The sequence below is a fragment of the Macaca mulatta genome, chromosome 14, assembly GCF_049350105.2.
Source record: "Macaca mulatta isolate MMU2019108-1 chromosome 14, T2T-MMU8v2.0, whole genome shotgun sequence".
Lineage (NCBI taxonomy): Eukaryota > Metazoa > Chordata > Mammalia > Primates > Cercopithecidae > Macaca > Macaca mulatta.
Window position 1 is genome coordinate 55,956,358 of NC_133419.1, and position 10,788 is coordinate 55,967,145.

Sequence of the window (10,788 nt, forward strand, 5' to 3'; positions counted from 1 at the left end):
GTTTGTTTGTTTATTTTCTGACACGAAGTCTCGCTCTGTCGCCCAGGCTGGAGTGCAGTGGTGCGATCTTGGCTCACTGCAGCCCCCACCTCCCGGGTTCCCGGGTTCCAGCGATTCTCCTGCCTCAGTCTCCCGGGTAGCTGGTATTACAAGCACACAGCAGGCCCGGCTAATTTTTGTATTTTTAGTAGAGACGGGGTTTCACCATGTTGGCAGAGTGCTCTCAAACTCCTGACGTCAGGTGATCCCACCACCCACCCCCCCACCCCCGGCCTTGGTCTCCCACAGTGCTGGGATTACAGGCGTGAGCCACTGCGCCTGGCCTTTTTAAAATATTCTTTTGGCTACTTCCCTGGAGTGAGAATTCCTCAGTCAAAGGATATAAACTGGCAAACTGCCCTCCAGAAACACCATACATTCTCACCTGCAGTGGATTAGAGCACACTCTGTGAATTCTGGACATCAGTGGATATTTAATGTTCGCTGATGTGGTTTTATTGTTTTGATTCATATTGTTGAACAGTTGTCATGGGTTTAATGATAATTTACATTTATTTCTATTGCCTATTTTTCTTATTGTTAGCCCTTTATGGATTTTTTTTTTTTTTTTTTTTTTTTTTTTTGAGACAGAATCTCGCTCTGTTGCCCAGGCTGGAGTGCAATGGCGCGATCTCCGCTCACTGCAAGCTCCGCCTCCTGGGTTCACGCCATTCTCCTGCCTCAGCCTCCGAGTAGCTGGAACTACAGGCGCCCACCACCACGCCCTGCTAATTTTTTGCATTTTTAGTAGAGACGGGGTTTCACCGTGTTAGCCAGGATGGTCTCTATCTCCTGACCTCGTGATCCGCCCGCCTCGGCCGCCCAAAGTGCTGGGATTACAGGCGCCCGGCCCCTTTATGGATATTAACACTTTGTCATATATGTTGTTCTAATGCTTTTCAAAGGCTAAATAAACTCAAGCTGAATTTTTCATGAAACACACGGTAGTACTTAACACGTCAAATCGGGAATTTCCTGAGATCACACAACTGAAGACACAGTGAAGGATCAATAGCTGTCTTTTCTCCCAACATTTGCTAACCGGTGTATAAATGTGTTTTTTATATGGTCATGCAAACTTAATTTTAAGCTCTTGGAGGACAAGAACTCTCGACTTGTATAAGGAGAGTTAATCTCTGATCCACAGTGGCCAAAGCCAAGGTGTGATTTTCAGAACCCTCCCTCCAACACTTCTCCTCCTGCCACTCCTTTTTTTAAAATTTTTATTTTTTGAAACAGGATCTCACTCCGCCTACCCTGTCTCAAAGTGGAGTACAGTGGTGCAATCACGGCTCTGCAGCTTCGACCTGCCCAGGCTCAAGAGATCCTCCTACCTCACCCTCCCAAATAGCTGGGACTAATGATGTGTGCTACCACGCCCAGCTAATTTTGCATTTTTAGTAGAGACTGTGTTTCACTATGTTGCCCAGGCTGGTCTAGACGGGCTCAAGCAATCCACCCGTCTCTGTCTCCCAAAGTGCTGGGATTACAGGCATGAGCTACCATGTTGCCCAGGCTGTGGGTCCCCTCCTGCCACTCCTGATGACAAATATAATTATTTGATATAATTGACATTTTCTCTAAGATGAAGCATAAATAAAAATAGAGAACCACTACTTTTATCAATCTGTAACGTAAACTGCATGTGAAAATAGTGTGCTTCTAAGTAAATGGGACTTTAAAGCCCCTTAGATACCTCTCCACAACTAGATTGATGCTCCTGAACTCCTCCTATGTAAGAATTCTGTATCTCTGTTCTCACGTCCCCTCCTTCACCCTTTGCTCTTTCACAACATCTGGCTTTATTTCCTTAGCAGGCTTATTTCTATCTCAAAGTATGTTGTTAGTTTATTACTATCTCCTTCTAGAAAAATAAGGTCCCCTAGGGTAGGGACCTTCTATTCCTTGTTTATTGCAGTATTCTTATGTGGATTAGGTGCTCACTCCCTTGTGAGTGATAAAAGAGCCCTTATTTAAATAATTGTTGGTTTATTCGCTTCCTAAATTGGCACATTTGCAGATAAGTTTGCCTATTTAAGATTTTGAACTGGGCGTGATAGTTCACACCCGCAATCCCAATACTTTGGAAGGTCAAGACAGGAGGATCATTTGAGGCCAGGAGTTCAAGACCAGCCTAGGCAACACAGTGAGATCTCACCTCTACTAAAACTTTAAAAATTAGCTGGGTGTGGTGGCATATGCCTGTAGTCCCAACTACTCAGGAGGCTGAAGTGGGAGGATCGCTTGAGCCTGAGAGACAAAGGCTGCAGTGAGCCGTGATTATGCCACTGCACTCCAGCCTAGGCAGCCAAGCCAGAACTCTCTCAGGAAAAAAAAAAAAAAAAAAATTGAACAGAGATCACCACTCTATTACTCTGTTTAATGCAAGATTGTACAGGTAGCAGCCATCACACTTTATATTTTTCCCCATGGTTTTTCCCCACTCCAATAACAAAAATTTAAATGGTACAAAATTCTCCCACCTATCCCTTCAATTCCCAGCCCAGTTCCCCTTCCTGAAGGTAAACACTCTTAACAATGTTTTGTTTTGTTTTGTCAACTCCTACTTTGCCACCTGTCTGCTTCCCTAAACTGGGAGGTCTTTGAAGTAGGCTAAGGCAGAAGGGCTTGGGTTGTGGATGGGAAGGGAAGAGTTCTTGGTCCACAGACCCAGGACTTTGAAGTCCTCACACAAAATTGAAGAGGTAAGCTCACAATGAATGTGTAGAATGACTAGGGGAAAGGATTTTTTTTTTTTTTCTGAAGACAAGGGTTTGCTCTGTTGCCCAGGCTGGAGTGCAGTGGTGCTTTCATGGCTCACTGCAACTTCTCCTTCTGGGCTCAAGCAATTCTCCCACCTCAGCCTCTTGAGTAGCCAAGACTACAGGCAAGTGTCACTAGTCCTGGTGAATTTTTGTATTTTTTGTAGAGACCAGGTCTCACCATGTTGCCCAGGCTGGTCTTGAACTCCTGAGCTCAAGTGATCCACCTACCTCAGCCTCCCAAAGTGTTGGGATTACAGGTGTGAGCCACTGCACCTGGCTGAAGGATTTTTTTTTTTAAGTTGAAAACAAGACTCAGTGCTAGAGCCGTTTCCTCTATGAAGCCTTTCCTGACTCTCCATTCCCTACTCCAGACTTTCCACCGCACCCAGCACAGACTATGTAACACTCTTACTTTGTTACTTGTCTGGTTTTCATACTGCTCAGGGCTGAGTCCAAACTGTATTTGTCTTCAGAGCTCCAGCAACCAGCACTGTGCCTTGGCCCCTGAGAAAGTGCTTAATAAATGTTTCTGGAATAATTTAATGAAAATCCAGTGATCTTTAAAACAAAAGTGCCAAAATATGTGAAAAACCCAGGCCCTGCCTCTTCAAGCTGAGAACATGGCACAATATTATGGTTTAACTGTAGCAACATCCTAACTGAAATTTTAAGTGACTGTTCTGATTTTTTAAATTTCACGCTCCTCTGAGTACAGCACACACTGTACTGGAGAGATGGGTTACACCCGCCTGCCCCAGGCCATATCTAATTCAAATTTCCAGTTCCTTTCTCCAACCAATGTTGTTTCCAACTAATGTTGCTAGGCAACTTTTGCAGAATCCACATGCTTGTGGTAATGTTGTAAGAACTGAGTAAAAATCTTGCCTCTAGCTTCTGGGATAACAAACCTAACCCGTTTATCCTCCTTAGACTCATGACTTAGCACATAAAGGGCTTTAAAACTATTTTCAACCGGTTCACCTTCCTTAGCAACAAAACAAGCAAGATTCTTGCCCTGAAGATTTAAAACTGAGATTTCTAAGTCACCTTCTCAAGTATTTTTAACACATATAGCACATGAATATGCATGCATATTCCTATTAACATGAGCCTTGCACTTTGAATGAAATCCTTCAGAACTAGGAACCAACTTTTCTCAGTGATACAAAGCCTTCAGGAATGTTTCTTAAGACTAGTCAGCCATTACCAAAAGCTGAATCTTTTCTATTAATATGCTCTTTGTTCTGGAGAAGTAATCAGTTTCTCTAAAGACCCTACTCTGATCGATTTCTAACTTTAAAAAAAGACACATTAGTCAAATGTCAGTTTTTCACTTAAAAGACAAATAATATGCTTAAAGAGTTCAACTTTATTCATCTTCCTTGTTATCTTTACCTTTCCCCTTCTGCTTGTTCTCGCAGCAAGTCTCACTTTATTTCAACCCAGCTCTGTTACCAGCTGCCTATTGGCCTCAGGAATACAAATCTCAGGCTAGAATGCGGGAACTCCTAGACTGCTCCTGTTTGACTTCCCAGGTATAAATTAGATTTCTCTACTTTGTCACTTGCCTTAATAACCTCTGATGGATGTGATTATTTGACCATTTCACCGCATGTTCATCAGCACACCCTGAGAGTACAGTGCAGTCAAAGTCAATTCTTCCGTAATTATTCAGGTTTTTTGTTTGTTTGTTTTGTTTTTTGTTTTTCTAAGACGGAGTCTCGCTCTGTCACCCAGGCTGGAGTGCAGTGGTGCGATCTCGGCTCCCTGCAAGCACCGCCTCCCGGGTTCACACCATTCTCCTGCCTCAGCCTCCCGAGTAGCTGGGACTACAGGTGCCCGCCATCATGCCTGGCTAATGTTTTGTATTTTTAGTAGAGACAGGGTTTCACTGTGTTAGCCAGGATGGTCTCGATTTCCTGACCTCATGATCCACCCGCCTTGGCCTCCCAAAGTGCTGGGATTACAGGCGTGAGCCACCGCGCCCGGCCAATTGTTCAGTTTATTAAATGTGAGACTAGCATTCTCTCTTGCGAATAGTGTTCAATAAATATAAGTGTGCTTTCTGATTTGGCGTGGTGGCTCACTCCTGTAATCTCAGCACTTTGGGAGGCCAAGATAGGAGGATTCCTTGAGCCCAGGAGTTGGAGACCAGCCTGGGCAACATAGGGAGACACCCTCTCTACAAAAAATTTAAAAAATTAGCCCGGCATGGTGGCATGCGCCTGTGGTCCCAGCTATTCTGGAGGCTGAGGTGGGAGGATTGCTTGGGCCTGGGAGGTAGAGGTTGCAGTGAACCGTGATCACATCACTGCATTCTAGCCTAGGCAACAGAGCAACACCCTGTCGGGGGGAAAAAAAAGTTACAAGTATACTTTCAATTATAGCAATGTTGTTTGAGAAAAACTCATAATTGTTAATGGCTTTATAGTCAGTAATTGCAATATATGACTCCTGATGTCCCCAAAATAAGTTTACTTAATATGGATGGGCTTGAGTTTATGCACAACCAGCTAGGAAGAGCAAATCAGAATAGAGTATCTTTGTAATAAGAACTTGACAAGCATAACCCAGGAAAAACAACCAATTAAGAGCTTGTATTTTAATAAAATAAACATTTCTTGTCATGCTGAATTAATCTTTAAGGACTACTAACATGCAATTTCCATGTATCGTTCTGATATTTATTTAAGATAGATCAAGGACAGATCATTGTATCCTTTGGATATGGGCATATCAATTGTATGGATTCTATACAAAATGTCTGAAGATCTGAGATTTTCATTCAGGTTTTGCTTGGGGTCTTCAGCTAGGAGAGACCATGGTAGGGTACTTAAAGGTTGTGTCCGTTCATATATGAAACAGCTGTAACCAGCCTTATTTGTGAAAGGAGCCCTTAGGCCTACTCCTAGTTATTTCAGCAGTTCTCAGTCTTACACAGGGCCCCTAATCTTGAAACACTTCATAGTCCACTGCAATAGGTCAGGCAGTGGTACTAATGCAAGATTTTTCCCAAGAGAAAATACCACTGACCATTTCATTCCTAGATAAGGGAGTAGTTCTCAACCAAGGTATTTTAAAATTATAGCTCTCTGAAGCATTTAGCTAAAACATTAGCAAATAACCCCTTCCTATTTGCTATTTTGTAATTCTTTTGTATTGCAATGGAACTGAATAGCCCCATTTTCTCCAATATTCCTTTTTTTATTTCCTTTACAGAGGCACAAATGTTGCTGTTATTTTTAATGAGTTTCAATAACTGAAAAGTTCACTTCACAGAAATATCATAAACACAGGCAACTGTGAGTGCCCAACAGAGTACGGGCACTCATTAAATATTCAAGTAATTGATTAATTGCCTCTCCTTTTGGGTTAGTGACATACACAGGAAATGACCTGAATGACCACAAGGACTGCCAGTTGTTTGCTGGCCACATTGTGATTATTTAAACTGGCTTTGTTCAGATTACTGCAGCACAAAAGATGTGATGACTCTTCTCCAGTGAGTCAAGGGGCCCTGTCTCATTAGGGGAGGGAAAGGAGGTAAGACAGACATCCCATGCTGGTCTTTTGTTAGCAACAGGAGTGTGTTTAGGTATTGCTGTGTTTTGATGACTCAGTGGTGAGTCAACTTTAAAGTTCTATAAAAGGCCTTGTTCAGCTCAGACAGGATTGAGAGATGACCTCATCCAGTATCTAGCTGGGTAGAGAGTAACCAGTTGTGTGTGACATGATAAGCCGATAAGCCGATTGGGAGTGTATACAAGAAAAAAAAGTACTGGTGAGGATGAACTAGTTTCTAACTACAGAAATCAACTCTGCTTGGCAGTCCTCTATTGAGTGTCTACTATGTTCAAGCATCTATCCTACCAACTGCACATTTGCTTAATACAGGTCAGAATATGAGAAATGCCCTAAGTGCTACAAAGAGCTGGGGTGCCTTTGCAGGAGCTGGGAGAGGGGAGAACATTTTGGTGCCAACTATATGATAGGCACTGAACCAGATGCTTTACATACTTATTTAATCTTTACAGAAACTCTGTAAGAGAGTTATTTTTATTCACATTTTACAGATGAAAAGGAAACACAGGTTAAAAAATGCCTTCATCATACAATCATAGAACTAGTATTACTGAGACTGCATTTCTGAAACTTTATTTTTAATTTCAAAATTTAAAAATTTTTAAATTTATCCATCCAATGACCTATCAATATTTTTTATTTTAGTTTTTTTTTTTTTTTGAGATAGGGTCTCCATCACCCAGGCTGGAGTGCAGTGGCACGATCATGGCTTACTGCAGCCTCAATCTCCTGGAACCAAGCAATCCTCCCAGCTCAGCCTCCTGAGTAGCTGGGACTACAGGCACATGCCACCATACCTGGCTAATTAAAAAAAAAAAAGAATTTTTTTTGTAGAGACGTGGTCTCACTATGTTGCCCAGACCAGTCTCTCACACTCCAAGGGATGCTCCCACCTCAGCCTCTCAAAGTGTGGGGATTGCAGGTATGAGCCACCATGCCCAGCCTTCTGAGACTTTATGACTGCTGACTTAAAGCCTGGTTCTTCCTACCCCAGTAAGAAGGGGGTAAGGTGAAGGGCGAAACAGGGAGATTTGATGAAGGCAGTGTCACGCTGGACCCAGCTGGTAGGCCAGGCTAGTGGAACAGTGTGATGTCTAGAGTCATCCTTCCAGGTAGCCCAGCACACAACTTGATGGTGTGAGTGTGGACAATGGGATCCAGAGGGAGTCAGACTTGTATCTTATTTTTTTGTTTCATCATAAAACCCAAATGTATTTTAAACTCTAAAATCGAGAGGAAAGATTACAAAGATTGATATCAGAAAGTAAAGTAAGGGATGAAGAAGTGGTAGAGGGTTGGAGGGAAGTGCTAGTTTAAATAGTGAAATCAAGGAATGCTTTTCTGAGGAAGTGGCATTTGAGCAGGAACCTGAAGGAGTGAGAAAATCAGCCACATGGAGATCTGGGAGAAAGTTTACAAAACCAAAAATTGGCATTGTTTATTATACTCCATATTGGAAACCACGCAAATTTCCATTAAATACTAAGTAACTATAGTTTGCAAAATAATGAGCTGGAACTATATGTACAAAATGAAAAGATGTCTATAAGATAATGGAGAAAAGGGCCAGTTGTGGTGGCTCACGCCTGTAATCCCAGCACCTTGGGAGGCCAAGGCACATGGATCACTTTAGGTCAGGAGTTCTAGACCAGCCTGATCAACATGGTAAAACCCAGACCATACTAAAATTACAAAAATTAGCCAGGTGTGGTGGTGCATGCCTGTAATCCCAGCTACTCGGGAGGCTGAGGTGAGAGAATCACTTGAACCCTGGAGGCGGAGGTTGCAGTGAGCTGAGATTGTACCACTGCACTCCAGCCTGGGTGACAGAGTGAGACTGTGTCTCAAAAAACAAACAAACAAAAACATATAATGGAGAAAAGTTACAAAACTGTATAGTGATTCCATTAAAACAAACAAATGAGAAAATTAACCTAAAGCAAACATATTTATCACAGGGAGAACATCTGAAGAAATACAAAAAATTGAAAATTGGGCTGGGCACGGTGGCTCACATCTGTAATGCCAGCACTTTGGGAGGCCGAGGCGGGTGGATCACTTGAGGTCAGGAGTTCCAGACCAGCCTGGCCAACATGGTGAAACCCTGTCTGTACCAAAAATACAAAAATTAGCTGAGTGTGATGGTGCATGCCTGTAATTCCAGCTAGCTACTGGAGAAGGTGAGGTACAAAAATCGCTTGAATCTGGGAGGTAGAAGTTGAAGTGAGCCAAGATCATGCCACTGCACTCCAGCCTGGGTGACAGAGTGAGACTGTCTAAAAACAAAACAAAACAAAAATTGAAAATTGGATGGTTGGAAGCAAGATGGCTGAATAGAAGCCTCCATCAATCATCCTCCCCACAGGAACACCAAACTGAATAATTATCTACACAAAAAAGCACCATCATAAGAACCAAAAATCAGGTGAGCGATCATAGTACCTGGTTTTAACTTCATGTCACTGAAAGAGCCACTGAAGAGGGTAAGAAATACAGTCTTGAATTGTACAGTCTTGACAGGACCCTTCCCCCACTCCCCAGCAGCTGCTGCATGGCACAGAGAGACAATCTGTGTGCTTCAGGGAGGGCGAGTGCAGCGATTGTGGGATTTTGCATTGGAACACAGTGCTACCAACACTGGGCAGAACTCCACCAGTGCCCGTAGAGGCAGCATTAGACCAGCCTTACCCAGAGGGGAATCACTCATCCTAGGGGTCAGGACTTGAGTTTTGCCAAGCCTTGCCACCACAGGCTAATGTTCTCTGGGGTCCTAAATAAAATTGGAAGGCTGTCTAGGCCACAAGGACTGCAAATCTTAGGCAAGGCTTAGTCCTGTGTTGGTCTCAGAGCCAGTGGATTTGGGAGCCATACAATTTAGTAAGACACCAGCTGGGGCAGTCAAGGGAGTACTTGTGCCACCCCTCCTTCAAGTTCAGGCAACACAGTTTGCAAATCCAAAAGAGACCCCTTCCTTCCACTTGAGGAGAGAGAAGAGTAAAGAAAACTTTGTCTTGCAACTTGGATGCCAGCTCAACCACATTAGGAAAGGGCGCTGGGCAGAGTTGTGAGGCCCCCATTCTAGGACCTAGCTCCTAGATGACATTTCTAGACACAACCTTGGCTAGAAGGGAACCTGCTGCCTTGAAGGGAAGGACCCAGTCCTGGCAAGATTTATCACCAGCTAACTTAAGAACCCTATATAAGCAGCAGTGGTAACCAAGTAGTACATGCTGTGAGCCTTCAGTGAGACTAAGATGTGCCAGCTTCAGGTCTGACCCAGCACAGGAGTAGGGGTGGTGGCCACAGGGGTGCTTGTTTAACCTCTCCACCGTCTAGGCAGCACAGCACAGAGAGAGAGAGAGAGAGATGCTGTTTGTTTGGGAGAAAGTATGGGGCCAGGTGCAGTGGCTCATGCCTGTAACCTCAGCATTTCGAGAGGCTGAGGCAGGTGGATCAGTTAAGGCCAGGAGTTCAAGACCAGCCTGGGCAACATAGCAAAAACCTGTCTCTACTAAAAATACAAATATTAGCTGGGCATGGTGACGCACGCCTATAATCCCAGCTACTCGGGAGGCTGAGGCATAAGAATTGCTTGAACCCAGGAGGCGCAGGTTGCAGTGAGCCCAGATTGCACCACTGTATTCCACCCTGGGTGACAGAGTGAGACCCTGTGAGAAAAGAAAGAGAGAAGAGAGAAAGAGAGGAAGGGAGGAAGGGAGGAAGGGAGGAAGGGGAGGAAAAAAGGAAAAGAAAAGAAAAGAAGGAATATAATATATGAGCAAAGAACAAGAGTCTCTGCCTGATAATCCAAAGACTTCTTCCAGGCCTTATTCAAGGTAACCAAGGTGGTACCTCTATGAGTCTGCAAGAACTATGGCGTTACTGGGTTACATTGTGGGTTACCCACTAATGGCCCGCTAATGACCAAAAACTTAAGTCACAACACTCAAGTCTCTTCAAATACCTGGAAAGCCTTCCCAAAAAGGACAGGTACAAACAAGCCCAGATTATGAAGGATACAATAAATACCTAGCTCTTCAATGTCCAGACACTGACAAACATCCGCAGGAATCAAGACCATCCAGGGAAATCGACATCAGGGACTAATCCCAGAGAGAGAGAGAAATTTGACCTTTCAGACAGAGAATTCAAAATAGCTGTCTTGAAGAAACTCGAAGAAATTCAAGATAACACAGAGAAGGAACTCAGAATCCATTAGATAAATTTAACAAAGAAATAGAAATAATTAAAAAGAATTGAGCAGAAAGCCTAAAGCCAAAAAAAATGCATTTGACATACTGAAAAACTTATCAGAGTATTTTAATAGCAGAATTGATCAAGCAGAAGAATTAGTGAACTTGAAGATAGGCTGTTCTAAAATACACAGTCAAAAAGGTCCTGC